At 34.3% G+C, this 19,597-nt stretch overlaps 1 protein-coding gene across 2 annotated transcripts in view; it reads left to right on the top strand.

Moving 5' to 3' along the window:
• The window catches only part of XRCC4 (X-ray repair cross complementing 4), a 251,614-nt gene that overhangs the window by 56,614 nt on the left and 175,403 nt on the right, over positions 1–19,597 (top strand). The window lies entirely within an intron of this gene.

Below are 19,597 nucleotides of genomic sequence, written 5' to 3'. Positions count from 1 at the left end.
AGTATTTTTCATGTGTTTTTAGTGTTGTTGGAAAAAACTTCATGAAAACATTAAAGCCAAATGATAAAATTAAAATTCTCTGTGAAGAATAAGACTAAAGATCTATGGCCCTCAGTATATCCTTGTCATTCAAGAATTTTACATGGTGTGCTGCCCGAGTTTGTGATATAACATAATTTTTTTCTAAGGCACAAAATTAAGTTCTGTATTCCATGAAGGATCTTCTGTAGGAATTACGTCACTTCCTAAGTGAGAGAGCAAAATTGATAAATTGAGATCTCAAAATAGCTTTTTTTTTTACAACCCACTATGCTATGTACAAAAATTGTTATGAAGTAATAAAACTATTTCTTAGCGAAATGGTTATCCACAAGAAAACACAAATATGCAAGTGATGAACCAGCATTAGGAAACAACATATAACATGTAAAAAGCTTAAAAAAGTTAAGCTAATTGATTACTACCCTGTGAACATGCCATTTATTAACTAGGATATGGTAGTTATTCCTTAAGTTTTTCTAGTATTTCTTGAACGTTGTAATATTCTCAGTGATATACTTTAAAAATAATTGGAAGTCATTTCTGAGAAATACTAACACACAATCAAATTAAGTTTCTTAGTGAGATAATATTTTTATGAAGGGAAGAAGTCTAAGAAATCCATGAATCTTAAAAAATAGTTCTTAATGAACGTTGAAACTAGGGAGTATCAGATCTGTGACTTAAACTTATTCAGAACCGAAATCCTCAGTATTTCTTTGTTAAAGGTTATTATTGCAAAACGTCTATTTGAAGGTGTATGCAGCCTTCGGTGTTAAATATATCACTAATCTTACAGCAAAACTTTCGGCTACTTAACTAGTTGGAGATAGGAACATACAGATATATTTCTTTCCTCTCTCTCTTCTTTCTGATAAAATTTATATGCAGTGAAATGCACTGATCTTCAATGTACAGTTTGCAGTTTTGAAGATGTATATACCGTTGTAACTACTGCTGTAGTCAAGATGCAGAACCTTAATACCACTGTAGTCAGTCCCCATCCCTCATAGGCAACCACTCCTAATTTCCCTCATGATAGATTGCCTAATTTTGCTTGTTCCTGCTCTTAATGTAAATAGAGTCAGACAGCATATAGTCTTTTATATGGCCAGCTTCTTTTGCTCAGCATTAACGTCTGTGAGATCCATCCATGTTAGTGCCTGTATCCATATTTCATCCCTTCTCATTTTACACTGACAGACCACAAATTAGATTATCCATTAACCAGTTGATGGAGTTTTACACAGGTATAGATGTAGCTACGTTTTTATTAACTCCTTTTTTTTTTTGAACAATGTTTTTAGAGCAATTGTAGGTTTACAGCAAAGTAAGTGGAATGTACACAGATTTCCCATATACTCCCTGTTCTCCCAGATAGCCTCCCTCATTGTCAGAGTGGTGCATTTGTTGCAGTTGATGAATCTCCACTGATACATCATAATCACCCAAACTCTAGCTTATGTTAGGGTTCAGTCTTGGTGTTGTATACTCTGTGGGTATGGACAAATGTCTAATGACATGTATGCATCGTTATGGTTTAAAACAGAGTTTTTTTTTTATTGCCCTACCAATCCTTGTTGCTCCGCCTACTTATCCTTATCTCTGCCCCCCAGACCCTGGCAAACCACTGATCTTTTTACTGTCTCCCTCGTTTTGCCTTTTCCAGAATGCCGTAAGTTGGAACCATACAGTTGGTAGCATTGTAAATTGGCTTTTTTCACTTAGTAACATGCATTTAAGTTTTCTCCATATCTTGCGTGGCCTGATAGCTCATATCTTTTTAGTGCTAAATAATACTCCATTGTCTGATGTACCACAGTTTGTATGTTCACCTGCTGAAGGACATCTTGGTTGCTTCCAAGTTTTGGCAGTTATGAATAAAGGTGCTATACACATCCACGTTCAGGTTTATGTGTGGGTGTAAGTTTTCGAATCCTGTGGATAAATTTAAACTCCTTTGTATTTTTTTGCATTTTCCATTTCCTTTGTACTACCAACGAGTTCATTTGTTGGGTATTATGATCTTAAGAGTATGTCTAGTTTTATAAGAAATTGCCAACTGTCTTCCAAAGTAGCTGTACCATTTTACAATCCTACCAACAATAAAAGAGAATTCCTGCTGCTCCATATCCTTGCGAGCATTTGGCATTGCCCGTATTCTAGATTTGGGGCATTCTGATAGGTGTGAAGTGGTATCTCATTGTTCTTTTATTTTGCGTTTCCCTGATGACATATGATGTGGAGCATCTTATCATGTGCTCATTTACCATCTGTGTATCTTCTTTGGTAAGGTGTCTGTTAAGGGCTTTGCCTCATTTTTTAATCAGGTTGTTTTCTTAGATTGAGTTTTAAGAGTTCTTTGTGTATTTTAGATAGCAGTCCTTAATCAGTTAGGTCTTTTTCGAATATTTTCTCCTAGACTGCTGCTTGTTTTCTCATTCTCTTGACATTATCTTTTGCAGAGTAGAAGTTTTTAATACTTTTTAAGTAAATTTAAAGATATAATTGGTTTTATTTAAGGATCCATAAAACGGGCAACATCCTATCTAGGAAATAGAAAAAAGCTCCAGAAGTTTTTCATGTTAGTGAACTCCAGCTTTTCCATTATTTCTTGGTAAATCATGCCTTTGGTGTTTGTATTTAAAAACTCATTGCTGTATCCAAGATCATCTAGGTTTTCTCCTACATTATCTTTTAGGAATTTTTAGTTTTGCATTTTCCTTTTCTGTCTATGATCCATTTTGAATTAATTTTTGTGAAGGGCATAGGATTTGTGTCTAGATTCCTTTTTTTGTTTGTTTGTTTGTTTTGTTTTGTTTTGTGTGTTTTGGTTATGGATGTCCAGTTGTTCCAACGCCATTGTTAAATCAGCTGTCTTTGCTCCATTGTTTTGCCTTTGCTCCTTTGTCAAAGATGTTTTGTTAGTTTTTGAATCTCAAAGCCTGTTTATTTAGACTATGTTTATTTCTTAAAATTTTCCACTCAACCATCCTTTTTAGCTAAGGGGAGTGAACTTGGTGAGTGGCCTGTTATGATAATTGCAACATTTCTTTGAAGTGTCTTTTATTGCTTTAAATATTTTATACAAGTCTTTCTGTTAACATGGCTGAAATCCAGTTCACAAACCCAAGAAGAATACAAGAGATATCTAAGAAAGAGCTATAAAATTTTTGAAGATGGAAGGCAAACTAATGATTTGTAACTCAGCACGTGGAATGGGAAAAGAGTCTAATAATTTTAGGTTTCTATAAGCAGACTAATTCCTAAGCAGAAAGCCTCAGGAATTGGAAATACCAGTTACCACCAAAGCTGATGGTACAGAATAGTGTTGAAAGTATGAGTATTTGTGTCAGGCATTATAATGAGGGACTGAGACCACCCAGGTAGCCATGTGGCTAATTTTCTCCCTTGTTCCCAGAAAAAAATCTGGGTCCACAGAAACCAGACACAGCTAAAGGAAGATTAAGGGACTATACTAAAAACATGAGGATTAAATTAAAATCTACATAACTAAAAATGGAGTAGGCTACATTCCCTTGTTTTGATTGCAAGAATAGTAGCAGCCAGTCTTATTACTCCTATGAATGAGCTGATCAGAAGACTCTCAGATATTGGCCGGTAGGATATGATGTCTCTACATGACTATACTATACTGAGGTTTCCCCATACAGAGTCAACAACCCATTTTTTAGTTCTTCACTCTTAAATCTGAATGTATAGCCAAGGGTTGCCAGGTATAGGGGGTGATTCTATAATATAAAGTACAGTGATCAGATCAAACAAAAAGTACAGAAGAGCCTTGAGTAAACAGAAACCGTGAAGGGGACAGAATAAATGTCTAAGATCTTACAATTAATATGTTCGAGAAAATAAGAGAAATTTGTGTCAGTAAGGCAAAAATAGGGTTATGCCATTAAAACAAAATTCTCAGAGAAAGAATAGAAGTCTTGGAAGTCAAATAAGTTTTAAAAAATATTAGGATGGTGGAATAGAAATGAAGGAAGTCTTCAGGAAGTAAAAGAAAAAGAGATGAAGAAAATGGGAGAGGAAAGAAAAGAAAATTTGATCATCAATCTAGAAGTTGGATTCCTTGGTAACAGGTCCAGGAAGAAATAAAGAGTAAAATGAGAGAGAAATCAATTTTACTAAAGACAAAATACAAGAATATATATCAGAAGAAATGAGAGAGAAATGAATTCTCTATATAAAGAACATATATAGGAAGAAAATGAGAGAGAAACTAATTTTATTAAAGACAACATAGACAAACATACATAAAAGAATGTATAGGACATATAAAACATACATGAAAGGACTCCAAAATATCAAGCAAAATGAATGAAAAGACACCCATACTGGGTCACATAGCCTTGTGAAATTTCAAGCACTTGTAAAATCCATGGATGACCCCAAAAAATCTGGAAAGGGAAAAATAGTAAGATAAATTCACACAAAACATTGGGAATGAAAAAAGTCTTTGAACTTCTCACTAGCAACACTGAAATCTAGTAAAAGGTAGACCAAATTTTGAGGGAGAATAATTTTTAACCTGGAATTCTTTAGCATCAGTAAAGATATGATAAGTATTCAAAGTCTCAGATGTGTTATTAACAGGAACTTATTCTCATTAAGCATTTCACTAAAACAGGAGAGTATATTAAGAAGAAAAAGACCAATACTCAAGTAAATAGATAACCAATACAGGAGAGAGGCAAAGGGAATAATGGGTGGATGGTGATGGGCTGAAATCTCGGGATAATTGCTTTGCTTCAGTCCAAGGGCTAAACAAGAAGATGGAGAGTTTTAAGAAGGTTTTGTCCAAGGGGAAATATGTATTGCCTAATTAATCGTTGTCCATGTTGAAAAGCATTTATAACTCTATTGGAAACTTTGAGGGTGAGTTACTGGTAAGTACATAGAAAACAAAACAAATGCATAAATGAGTAAAAAATTGATTCAAAGAAATAGTTGTATAAGACAGAAAATAATAAAATCATAGCATATTACATAGTTCAGCCATGAATAATTGTATGCATTCATAATTACATAATAAATTTGTTTAAATATATATCAATAAACTCAATTAAGTAAATATATATAACTTTATATATAATTATGTATATTCATATATAGAGAAAGTGAGTTGGATAAAGGAGTGGTGAAAGCATTAAGTCCACATCTCACAAGTGGGTAGATTGAAGAAAGAAAGACTAAAGGAAATAGTAGTAAATGGCTAAATGGCTAAAACTGACCAGTTGTGAGAAGTAGCCAAAAGTGCTGAAGGGGGCTGTTTATGTGGAGCTGGAATCTGGGTGGCAGAAGTGGGATTTTTTTTTTTTTTTTTTTTTGGGTTATAAATCTCATAGAACTCTTTGACTTTTTAAACTATGTAAATGCATTATTTTGGTTAAAAATGGAACTAAAATATGTCTGTGACTTTGGTATTCTCTTCACTATTATACCTGTGGTTGTTTTATTATAAAGAAAAGTGGGGGCGCCTGGGTGGCTCAGTGGGTTAAAACCTCTGCCTTCAGCTCAGGTCATGGTCTCAGGGTTCTGGGATCGAGTCCTACATCGGGCTCTCTGCTCAGCAGGGAGCCTGCTTCCTCCTCTCTCTGCCTGCCTCTCTGCCTACCTGTGATCTCTCTCTGTCAAATAAATAAATAAAATCTAAAAAAAAAAAAAAAAAAAAAAAAAAAGAAAAGTGTCCACCTCTCAAAATGCTTCAGTTAAATCTTCGCTTGATGTGCTAGGTTAATTATGTGGATTGCTCTATGTACTTTTTGGCCCATGGCTACGTGCTTCTAATAGGATATAAAACCCACTTTGATAAATATGGATTTAAGTATTTCTTTGTTACATAAAACAGTATTGTGAACATTTAAGAACATAAATAAGTTTTGATAGACAGGAAGTTATGACCTCAGCCACTAGTGTATGAATGGAAAATTATTAAAAAAAAAAAACAAACCCAAAAACAGCACCCCAGAACTTTGGATATTCTGTGATTGAAAACAGCTATCCTTATTTTGAAATTTATTGTCCATCCAATTAGCTGGTTATCAAGAATCTACATTAGGTGAATAGTGCATTATATGGTGAGGAGTTTGTTTACTCAAATGCTATTTGAAGTTTTTATAAATATAGATATGACTGATTAATAATTATCTCATTGTATGAGGAAGCAATCCCTAAATCTAAATGCTTATGTGGAATTTTATAGCTTGGAAACAGTTTGAGGAAAGCTGACTACATTCAGTAACTTTAGATTTTTGTGAAACCATGGGATTTCTACCAAGTAAAGGACTTGGACATTGTCTTCTGTAATGGTCTTTTATGCTTCTGTGCTGGAAGAAGTATATGCCCGCAGATGGGTTAGAGGATTTAATAGTTCTCTGTCCATTTAAAAATAATTCTTGATTTCTTTTTTAATAAATTTAGAAAAACAACGGTTCCACTTAAGACATTTTATGACAGGGATTGTATCTCTTTCTAGATTGTAAAAGAATCTTTGTCTATATTCTAACCAATATAAAAAGATTTTATATTGATAATTAATATCAGATCATTTTCAACCATGAAAGATACTTTGTCTTGACTTATTTTAAAAAATATAATTCACCTAATATACATAACAGTTATTTCATTCAAAGATGATGATAATATCAAGTAATGTACTGTCATGATGAATTTTGAGAAATAAAAGAGGAAAGTAAGGAAAAAGTAATTTATGGATGGGCAAAGGCAATTTGATGTTTGCATTTTATGATTCATAAAACAATAAAATTTTTTTTCTCATAAGACTATAGAAAATGTTTTTCAGGAACTGTAAACAGTTTTAATCATAGGTGGCTGAAGAGAATTTTGCCCAGTTTTGCTGAAAGAAACTGCCTTTTTCTTTAGTTATGAAATAGAAAATATAGTAATCACAAAGAACTGATCTTGTGTACACAACATGGAGCAAAAGATACAAAATACTTCTTTTTTCTTTTTTTTTATAAAGATTTTATTTATTTATTAGAGATCACAAGTAGGCGGAGAGGCAGGCAGAGAGAGAGGAGGAAGCAGGCTCCCCGCTGAGCAGAGAGCCCGATGTGGGGCTTGATCCCAGGACCCTGGGATCATGACCCAAGCTGAAGGCAGAGGCTTTAACCCACTGAGCCACCCAGGTGCCCCCAAAATACTTATTTTTTCTAATTGGTACAGTTATGTTCAGTCCTTTTATGGTTCTTCTCTTAGAGCATTCACCAAATTGTTTTACTTCTCCAAGTGATATATGCTATGACACAGACATCAGTATCAGCCTAAACTCTAATGTACCCCAGGCATACAAATTAAGAGAAGAAATATATTGGAAATTAAATTCCTATAACTTGTTAAGTTTTATGAAATGTTTGTTAGTACAGAATTCTGAGATTAGTAAATAGATAGTAAGAAATGCATTGGAGAATTATGTGGAAAATATGAAAAAATTAATTTTAAGGTAATGGTTTAAAATTCTTCCATATTTTATTATTTGAAAAAAATGATTCATTTCAGTGCTGTTTCTATTTGCAAATCATATTTTGATCTATTTGCAAAGTAGGTAATTCCCTTCCTTTAGAGAATTTAGAATCTATTAGGACAGTTATTTAGATATTTATTTAGATGTTATTTAGATGTCAGTTATTTAGATAGTTATTTAGATGTCAGTTATTTAGATAGGGTATTTGGAGAACATAAGAAAGTTTGACTGCAGTAAGAATGTTTGACCTAGAGTCTTATTTTATGCCATTTATATATTTATTTTTTAAGGTTTTATCTTTTCATTTCACTGAGAAAAAGAGAGGGAGAGACAGTATGTGTAGAGAAAGAGAGGCTGAGAGAGTAGCAGACTCCCCGCTGAGCAGGGAGCCAGTTGCGGGACTTGATCTCAGGACCCTGGGATCATGACCTGAGCTGAAGGCAGACACTTAACTGACTGAGCCACCCAGGTGCCCTAGTTTATGCAACTTAAAAAGCATCCACGAATGTTCCAGAACACTGCCATGTGGCAGAAACAGTTGGATGGACACACTTAAAGAAGAAATATTTGAATTTAGGAAATTTGGTAAAGGTGCAGTTATAATATAGTCCTAGCATGACCAAAGTATGTGTGTTTATGCAAAAGACTTTGCTGTGATAGATGAAGAATCCAGGGGCCTCCCTCAGCCTTATTTCGTGATGGTTTAATTGCTTTTTAAATTCTTCCTGTATGGGAGATATGGAAGTGATTTTGTAGTTTGGAAAATTTGGAGGGAAAGAAAATTGAGATTAAAATATAGAATAATAAAAATTTTCTGTAGAAATTTACTGAGACATTTTTGGTGGCAAAATTCACATTTGTGAAAGATTTCAAATTTAGGGTTTTTGATGTTATTTCCAAATAAGATTTTACCTACACTTTCAGAGATACCCTGATAGGATGAAAGGATATATTCTTTTACCTTACCACTTAAGATTTGAGTCCTATTACCAGATCATCATATCGTTATACTATGAATATTTTCAGAACTTTTGTTTATTATGATCCTAAATGTAAAAATTTACATTAACCACAGTTGTAAATGCATATAATTTATATTAAGTCAATAATTTATTGAATATACTCTTTTAGAAGAGTTCCTAAGTCTTATGACCCTGTTTAATATTTCTCACTTTTAATTTGTCATGAGTACTTTGATAAATATACCATTTGAGTTGTATCAATCAGAGCATATTAAATTAATTGTTGTCAGTTATTTTTATTCCTGTTAGGTGATTTATCAAAAATTTTTACCTTAAAATGTGGACCTGTGATTACAAATCATAACTTTTAAAACATAAGAGAATGGAAACATTAACTAATTAAAAACCAAATACCAAAAATATAAAAAAAATTAAAACCAAATACTAATTAAAGAGGTCTCGGGAAATCCCTTAATATTTATTAATATATTCAACTTCGATTTATTTTATTTTAATTCTAATCAGTTGCATTTGGCTAATTTTTTAGACTTCAATAGAATTAGGTGCTAATAAAAGATGAAGATTACTCATGAAGTTCTAGTCTTTCCCTCACTCAGCATGTTTATTTGTATAAAGAACTTCAATGAATAGGCTGTATTTCCTATCTTGTCCTTGAATCTGGACTGATGATTTCAAGTGAATTTGGAGTTTATAAACTTTTGAAGTAAACTGATACCAGCAATTGTTTGGTATTGCTAATTTAAGATTAAATTCTGGTCTGGTATATGCCTTAAAATCTTATTCAGTCTTTTTGAGTAGCTCTTGAAACCAAATACTTACGTACAATTTATGTTCACTTACTTTCTGCCCTGAAGATGCTAATTCCCTCATCTTTTGGGCTTCTGTGCTTGTTCTTACTATTTTAATTAGATAACTATGAGCTTTCTTATCTTTGCCTGGCTATTTATTAATCTTTAATCAAGACAAAAAAGTGAAGTGAAATAAATTGCTTTTTATTTTCTCTGTTATCTTTGGGTTCCTGTTTTAATGACCATTACTTTGTAATAATGGCTTATAATGGAGTTCAGTTTCAGTGAACTCCCAACCACCTCTTTAGCTGCTAAAATGTCTCACACATTTTGCTACTGAGTCCTTTCATAACTGTCTCCTTTTTGTTTCTAATATATGTTTTTTTCCATGTGAATACATCTCAAAAAAGTTGTTGGGTTTCTGGAAACATAAATAAAGAACAGATGGCTACTCACACCTTATGACAAATGCAAGGGAGACAGAGGACTTTCATCATGTCCCTCATGGTCAGCATGTTAGCTCTCATGTGGTGGACATCTGTGGCTATTTGAAATAGGCCTTGCTGCTGTTTTGGAGTCTCTCAGGTCTGGTCAGTCCTCTTGACAGTAGGTTATTTTTAAGCAGTTGGGTTTCTCATTTATTAGTCTGGAGAAAACAAAGATAACCCTGAATAAGAATTAGGAAATGTCCCAAATAAGAGTACTCTTTTATTTTTTATTTTTATTATTATTTTTAAAAGATTTTATTTATTCATTTGACAGAGAAACAGAGATAGTGAGAGAGAGAGAGCACAAGCAGGGGGAGCGGCAGGCAGAGGGAGAGGGCTCCGCTGAGCAAGGAGCCCCATGTGGGGCTTGATCCCAGTACCCTGGGATCATGACCTGAGCTGAAGGCAGACACTTAACCAACTGAGCCACCCAGGCGCCCTGAGTACTCTTCTTTTAGACTGTTACATAGTTTGTTCAAACTGATTTGTTAAAGTCAACTGATATCTCTCTACTCTGATAACAGCTTTGCCAAATGTGGGAATCAGGCTTCATTAATATAGCTCTTAATGGACACATTTCTGTAGTTGTATGCCTATTAGCAGAGTACTATAAAACAAAATATAGCATTTTAATTTATATTAATTCAGGGAGAAGACCAAGTGTAAACATTTGAATCATGGATTCAATCAGTAGACTTTTGATATTTATAACTTTAATATTCAAATCATGAGCAATCCCTAAGTGTCTATGACATGAAATGATCTGTAAATTTATATAGCTATGAATTCTAGTTTTTGACCACAGATTTTTAAGTGGGCAAGTTGCCTATTTATCCACATATGAGTTTTTGTTCTGTACTGTCCCTACAGTAACCTTTGAAATATTCAAAACATTGTGTCTTTGTGGAGAAACAATCACCAAATCAGAAGGAAAATTTTAGTGAATATTGAGAATGCTTTTAACCTGTAGCAAAACACATTGGAAACATGTCTCCTGAGAACACTGTGGGTTTGAAAACGCTAGGAGCTAGTAGGAAGGTTTATGTTTTTGTAAATGTGCAGAATTCCTAAGGTCTTCGAAAATCTGGCCAGAATATCAGATCTTTTGTATGGAATTTTTAAAGAAATAGTATAATAGAGGGCATTAAGGTTCTTACACACAGACACACACGAAAATAATAACAAAAATGTAAAGAACTATTGGTTGTTAAAGGGTAATTTCTTTAAATTACTTGTTTTTTTTGATTAGAAATTTGATCTATTAAGAAGTCTTAACCATAGTGATCTCTGCTATTATATAACAGTTTATTAAGTAGAAAAAAGTCTTTGGCTTTGTACTCTCTAAATTACCATGAAATTTGAAATGGAATGTATAATAATTAATTTTATTATATCACCTCAACGTGTAAGTGAATTTCACATATGTAAGTTGTTCTTCAGAAAAATTTTGTACATGTTTTACAGAATAATATTTTTAATTAACCATTCTTTTAAAAAGTCAAAAACTGTTACTCATCAGACATTGTTAAGATCAAAAACAGGAAATTTAGGAAATTTTACAGTTTGGGATATGTTTTGGGTGTGTAACATATTGCATGAAACTATCTTATTAGAAGAGTTTTTTAGTCTTTCATATTTTCTCTTATATTAAGAATACCTCTATATATCACATTGATTTCATTTTTAACCCACTGAGCCACCCAGGTGCTCCACATTGATTTCATTTTTTAAAAAACTTTAAGAAATTATAAGTAATACAATATAAAAACTTGTTAGGAATATGAAGTTGCTTTGTGGATGACATAAGTTATGATTATGTTTCTTTGCTATGTTTATTTTATTTCATTTTAAATAATTAAAATGTCTTTTTCTTCAAGGCTCCAAATAACACAAAATGATAAACTATTATCTGATCAGGTAAGGATTTCATATAATCCCATTATAAAATACATCCTGGAGCTTGACAACTTCGAGCAAACATGCAGAATTAGCTATGTTTTTCATAATGAAAACAAATGCAAAATTTTCGGGATCCTGGTCATAATGAAATAACCCTTTTACCTAATAAACATAACCTGTAAGAGTAAAATTAGTTTTTGTAAGGAGATACTCTTTCTGAAAAATTTCTTAGCATTTCTTGAGGTGATAAATATGTCTGGATTAGGGTAATCCCTAGACATAATTGATTTACATTGGACTTAACTTTAAATTATTATGGAAAAAAACACTGTGGAATTATAAGATTTTATATCCTAGATAGAAAACTGGAAGAGTGGTAGTATTGCATGTTTAAATTGCCCAGGACAGTGATGAACAATTTTCAGGCATTTTATAAACTCCAAGTTGGCAGGGAATGTGACTTTCTTGTCATTCAGGTTTGTGCCGAGCTGAGCATTCAGTAAATACTGATGTTATTCATGAAAGTAATATGAATGATTAGAAAAGTGTTATATGGATTTCGGGACCTGCCCTGTCGACATGATCATCCCATTCCAGGTACATAGAAATGCTGAGGCTGGCAAGGAAAGAAGTGGAAAATAAAATCTCCATGGTACAGAAGTAAAAAGATAACTTTAAGCCAGAGTTATGCTGCATTGGTCAGAGAGGTCATTTGGTCTGTATAAGTTCTGTGGGCTTGAATTTCATGGCTATGTGGTGACAGGATGTTACAGATGCAGGGGGAGGGGAGGAGGGACCTCTGAATGGAGTCAGAATTTGTGTTGTCTCTATAGCACAGGGATTTCAAACCAGGAGACTGACTGTAGGATTTCTGAAACTCTTGCAAAAGCACATGCTAAGCTATTTAGAAGCTTATACAAAGCCCACACAGATGGGCATCTTATGGAAAGAATGTCCCCTCTGAAGATAAGTTCAAAATAAAAAAATCCAGCTAAATGAATTATCTAATATGAATAACATGATATAGTTAACAGCCACAATAAAAAGAAGAGTTATTGCTATAAAACATGAAATAATATTAGAAATGTAAAGTAATGTAGAATAAGTATATTTTAAGTGATGAGATTTTAAATGAATATTAAACATAATAAAACAGAGCAAAGGAAAAAGAAGTACAGAGAAAATAGGGGAACAGTAACATAGTAGAAATAAGTCAGTAAATCAGTTATGTGACTATAAACTCTTCTGTTGAAGGACAGATTCTGGAGTCTATAAAATGCAAAATCCTGGGTGCCTGGATGGCCAGTTGGCTGGGCGTCTGGCTCTTAATTTTTGATCAGGTCATGATCTTGGGGTTGTGGGATCAAGCCTCGCATCAGGCTCTGTACCGAGCATGGATCCTGCTTGGGATTTTCTCTCTTCCTCTCCCCTTGCTCTGCCCTCCTCCCCAACCCTGGCTCATGCCCCCCCCCAACCCCGCCCCAAAATGCAGAATACAACTTCATGCTGTTTCTAAGAAACACATCTTGAATATAAGGATTGTAAAGGTTGGAAAAAAGATAAAAGCAATACATGAGGCAAATTTTAAAATATAACTTGGGAGGTCACTTTATTATCATACAAAAAAATAACACTTTAAGGCAGTAGGTGTTGCTAGGAATAGGGAAGACCAAATGACTAGAAAGATAGAATTCTGAGAACCTATACCCACTTGACAACATAACCTCAAAATACATAAAGCAAAAGTTGACTCAATTACAAATTAAAATTAAAAAATATGAAATCATACTGAAACTGTTGAAAATACCTTTCTCGAAAACCAACATATTAAGCTGATCAGAAAGCAGCAACAAAACAGAAGCTTTGAACAGTATATTTTAACAAAGTTGCTTGGATGAATGAATGATCCCTTTAAACAGAGATCCCTTTAAGAGAATATACATTTGTTTCAAGCCTACAAAACATGACAGTATAATGTACTAGGCTGCAAAAACACTTCTCAGTTAGAGAAGAGACATAGAGTTCAAGATTTCTGTAATACTTAATAACAAAAAAGATTGTCTCTCCCACAAATGTAAAACACACACATATAAGAAAATCCATGGGCCAAAGTAGAATTTTAAAGAAAGATTATGAAATGTTTAGAATTGAACACCAACCAAAACACAGCATATCATAGCTTGAAGCTAAAGAATTAGTGTAGTTTTAAATGCGTATTTTAGCAATGACTGAAAATCGATGAGGCAAGCTTTCATCCCATGCCATGTGATGTAAGAAACAGGGCGTACAACCAAGAGAATCCTGCTGCAGGGAGATCCAGGAAGACTGCATACAGTTGACATAAGAGTTTGCCAGTCTATCTTGGAGTAGGGCCTGGGGGGCCAGAGGGATAAACTGAAGGGGGCTGCTGGTTAAGGGTGGTAATTATTTGATGTGTTGGATTGTTATGAGTTAGAGTTGAAATTTGCTGAACCTAAGTATATTTTTTTAAGATTTTATTTATTTGACAGAGATCACAAGTAGGCAGAGAAGCACGCAGAGAGAGAGGGAGAAGCAGGCTCCCTGCTGGGCAGAGAGAGCCCAATGGGGGCTCGATCCCAGGACCCTGAAATCATTACCTGAGCCACAAGCAGAGGCTTTAACCCACTGAGCCACCCAGGCCCCTAAACATCAATATTTTTAATATTTTCCCCATTCTTGTTTTTTGTCTGTTTTATGCATCTTTTTTATGCTTCCATTTTTTAAAGGAATATGTTTCAGATTTATTTTCTTATTTCTCTAAAAATGTTTTTATAGCTTATTTCCTTTTCAAAATTGATTATTTTATTTCTAAATTTAAAGGAAAGTACTTTTTGTTGTGTTTAAAATATATGCTGATTGAATAACAAAGAATACCTCCTTGAAACTATTTGAAGACAACTCTAAATTTTGGATTCTGTTTTCTCAGTGGTCAATTTTCTTACTATATCCCTTGATTTTGGAATAGACCTTCATTTTAACATAAAGGGAATTTTCTTTGTTCTCTTTAGGGAAAGAGAGTTGAAAGTTGACAAGAGAAAGATGAAACACAAAGCCAGTGCTGTGCTTACTAACGTAAAATGAACAAAACGGACACATTATGTCATAGGCTGCTTGTCTCCCTCAAGAGACAAAGACTAGGCCAATCTGGGCTATCCGTCTATTAAGTTAGAACAGCTGGAGTTTGACATTTTTCTTCTCTAAGTCTAAAGACTGGATAATGTTCATATTGGAGCTTTCTTGTCTTTTACACATTTGGTCTCCTGTGTTCTTTTTGGCTTGGGAGCTTGGTTAGTGTGCAGTAAGATTTTGAGGGGGATAAAAAAGCTTCTTATTTCAGGATAGAATATTTAAAATAAACATGCTGTGTGTTTATTACTGTGGAAACCAGAGAGCAAGTATGACTGTAAACAGAATGATTTCAAAAGACTAAGTGATTAAATGCCAAGAGGACTGCAATAATACTATTATTCTTTAATAATTTTTTATTTCTATGATAATTTTGAGATGCTTTCTGAAATAACTTTATGACATATATGTTAGTCTTTCGCCATGCATACATTGATTTTTTCTTAGAGTTTTGGTAGAAACTTTTAGTCATTTATTCTAGTAAATGGAGAATCATGTATATATACTTATTTATGGCAATTATGATGGCTAGAACCTTCTAAAGGTATTCATTTCTCAGGATTTACTTGATAACATTTTTCATGTTTATGGACTACCAGTGAACTTACCAGTGAATAGTGACTTTGCATCCTGTGTTTTTACTGAATGCATCTTTTCATGGAAGTGTACTCTGAAAACCTAGTTGTAACTGCCCAACTCCTTTAGTATAGAACTTAAAATTTTATGTAACACAAAGCGATTTCTCTTTCTGGTGAATCATTTTGTGACATTTGAATGATGTGACATTTGAATAAAGCTTGATGAGACCAAAATTGCTAGAAAATAAATTCAGCCTGACACTCATTCATGGGAGTTCTGCCAACTTTATCTTAAAGTAATGCCTGTTGTTTCATTCAAACAACTGTGTTCTGTTTACTAAGCATGTTAGTTTTCTGTTGTGCCACAACTAGGTTCTCTGCTGAGGGTCTCACAAGGCTGGAATCAAAGTGTCAGCCAGACTGCATTCTCACCTGGAGCTCAGATTCCTCTTCCACATTCACGTGATTATTGGCAGCATTCATTTCCTTGCTGGCTTTTAGCCAGAGGTTGTTTTCAGCTCCTAGAAGCCATTTTCATGACACCCTCCCTCTTAAAGCCCTGCTCTTGACTAAGATCCCAGTCCATTTTAAGGGCTCACTTAATTTGATTAGGCCCAATCAGAATAATCTCTCTCTTTTTTTAAAGTCAGCTTTCCCATGTCACCTAACCTAATGGGAGTGAGTATCTCCTTAAATCCACAAGTTCTCACCCCCATGCAAAAGGAAAGGATTATACAGGGCTTGTGCTCTCAGGTTGGGAATCTGGAGGGCCATCTTAGTGTCTACCACTAAAATAATAGAAGGCGATGAGGTGAGTATTTCTTCAGCTTCTTTTTTCTGTCTTCGTGTGTGTCTCGATTGTTTTCCTCCTTTAGTTTCATAAAAGGAAGATTCTTTATTCTTCCCCCCTGGTTTTTCCTACCCCTCTTTCAGTTCACTCTGGTAGACCTGGTTGTGGTTCCACTCACACACTCTTGTATTTTCATTCCCCCCTGTTTACTTGCTCTTTCCTTGCAACTTGCATGTTGCCTAGTCCTCAGTTGTTTTCTGAAGTGAATCTTCCTTTTCTTTGGCTCAGGTTTAAGTCCACTGTCTTTTTTGCAACAGGTAATCTTCCCGTCTCTGGCCCTCCCTACTCTCATCTACCACCAGTGAGACTTTCTAAAATGCAAATCTAATCACATTATTCTGCCAAAAAGTCATTGGAAGCCCCACCTTGTTGTCTTCAGCAAAAGACCAAATACAGCCTATAGACAGGCTTTGTTTGGCCCTAACATCCAGAAAAAATTAGAAATGAGTCTCTAGAAATCAAAATCAGGAGCTTATATCTAAAAATCTAAACTTCTGGTCTCTCTTGAAAATTAAAAATCTGAGTAATCTGACCCACATTTCTGCCAGCCAGTAATCTATTTCTACTACCTAGTGGCTCCCCCTGTAGAAGGGAAAAGCTTTCTGTAGTTTGTCAGCCCATCAGCTTTATTCATTCACTTTACCTCCCTGGCTCCTGACGACTGTTGATTCCACAAGCCCTGACCTAGAGAATAAGGCTAAACGTCTTAGCAAGACATTCTTAAATTTTTCCTAACTTCCCTCCATTCATTCTTTTCAAATCAAGTTGTATTTTAGTTGGATGATAACTTTTCAGTTCCTTCAGCCAGATTGTGATTTCCATAAGGAAAGGAAGTATGCTTTGTTTATACTTTCATTATCAGCCCCTAACACAATTTCTAACACATACTGGGAAATCTGTGAAGTTGAATCGAATGGTGTTGATGGTACTTTCGCAGACACACTGATTTTATGTGCCCGTATAAGTGCTCACAGGCAATAGAGATGAAAGTATCTGCTCTTGGCACTATTGAAAAATCTTCAATCAAAACTTTATTCTCTACCAAAAGTGAATCAAGAGAGTTATTTTGATTTACAAATAATCTGTTGTAGTACTATGATGGTGGTAATGGTTGTGGAATTCTTCAACATAATCAATGTCCTGATTCCTTCCAAACTTTAATAGGAGTGAGAATTGGGACTCCCCTGACAATGTTACATGTTCTTCTAGAGAATACAGAGAAGATAGGGCTTCCAGTTGGCTCTCGTTCTTTCCTATGCAAGATATTGAAAGGCGTTCTGTTTGTTGATATCCATAAACCAGGAAATATTTTAAAATTTTCTAAATAGATTTCCTAACTGTTGCTAGTCATGAAGGAGCATTTTAAACTGATTCTCTAAGGTGTTTTGAGAATGATGGATTTGGTTATTGAAGAATTAAATACTGATAATTAATGGAATTTCTACTGTATTTCTTTATGGTTGGATTAAAACATGAAAATGTAAATGGGATTATTGAATGATCTTAGTCTAGGAGGATAAATTTTATAGTGTTCTTCATAATTAAGTCACCCTTTTAGGGTTGGAGGATGACCTTTCCACTGCATATTTTTGTTCTGTTTTTCCAAAATGCCATATTGAACTAATTAAAAAAATACATATCTACAATAGCCCACAAAAATATTATTGCATGAAGTAGAGGTAGCTACTACTCATGTTAAAAAAGATCATAGATTGTTGTTGGCAAATAGAAAGAAATCCTATTTAATCCAAGACAGGGTGGTTCCTCTAGGTTACTCACTGATGAGACAATAACAATGGAAAAATTTGCATCATTGCTCTTTCTGGGCTCAGTTAAATTATTAAATTGTGAACAAATTCTCTTTGTGATCTTGTTTTTGTGTTGTTCTTAAAGGTTCAAAATATTCTGGACTGCTTTTTTTTCATTGATAGTTAATAGTGATGTTAGTTGTCTGCGATAAATTGTGTTGTGTATATGTTCCAAAAATAGTCATTATTTTCAGTACTCTCTGGTTTTGTTTTTAGATATTGTTCTAGTATTGCTTTTTTTTTTTTTTTTTTAAAGTTAGCCTCCATGCCCAGCATGGAGTCCAATGCGGGGCTTGAACTCAAGACCCTAAGATAAAGACCTGAGCTGAGATAAAGAGTAAGATGCTTAACTAACTGAGCCACCCGTGCACCCCAAGTATTTTTTATTTTGTTATTTATAATGTTTAGTCCATACTTGTGTGTGTGGGGGAAGAATAAAAAACTTGGATAGATGTAGTTCTTAGCTTCTTCCCTGTCTCCCCTCACCTTTTTTTTTTTTTTTTTCTAATAGAATTGACTAGAGGTTGCCCAGGGCGTAGTGGGGGAATTTAGGAAATGAATTTAGGATATAACCATGGCTCTGTTAGGTTGAGATACTATCTGTATTAGAGTTTTCCAGAGAAACAATGCCAGTATATAAAGAGATACAGTGTAAGGCATTGGCTTACACAATTGTGGAGCCTGAGCAGTCTTACTGTCTGCCATTAAAGTCTGGAGACCCAGCAAAACTGATGGTGTAGTTCAAAAGTCTGAAGCCTGGAGAGCTGATGGTGTAGATTCCAGTCCAGGTTTGAAGATCTGAGAATCAGAAGCACAGGGTATAGGAACGGGTCTGTGTCCCAGTTCAAGTTACCAGGAAGAGTGAATTCAACTTTCATCTTCATTTTGTTCCATTCTGGCCCTCAACTGGTTGGTTAGGGTAATCTGTTTTACTCATTCCACCAATTCAAATGTTAATCTCTTCCATAAATACCCTCACAGACACACCCAGAAATAATGTTTAACTGGCTCTTAGGGCATGCAGTCATCCATAAATTGACACACAAGATGAATTATCGCACCAGCTTTTACCAGTCTTGATACTGAGAATCTGACTATGTCCTATATATTGATACTTTGATAATATTTCATGCTGTTACTGTTATCCTGAAAGTGTGCTTATCCTGGGATTGATGTACTTGTGAAAAAGTACATGTGAAAAATATTGAATTCTATATTAATGAGCTCCTTTTTATAACACTTCTCATATCATATAATGGGTACATCCTTACAAGTCTCTTTGCCGTCAGGGACACTGCTTTATTCCTCTTTGTTGCTTTGATGCATATATTAGTATCTGGTGAAAAATTCCTTAAAAATGTTTGGTGAAGGAAATTATAAGGATAAACAATTCTTGGCTATATAATAGTTTCTCGTTTTCGTCTTGAAAGCTGTTCATATGAAACCTGTGAATTAGGGTAAATTGGGCAGTAGCATCGTTAGAAGTTTTTGAAGTTCAAAGATTAAGGCC

Source organism: Martes martes (genome assembly GCF_963455335.1).
Source record: "Martes martes genome assembly, chromosome: 5".
Lineage (NCBI taxonomy): Eukaryota > Metazoa > Chordata > Mammalia > Carnivora > Mustelidae > Martes > Martes martes.
This window is presented reverse-complemented; position numbering and strand designations above follow the sequence as displayed.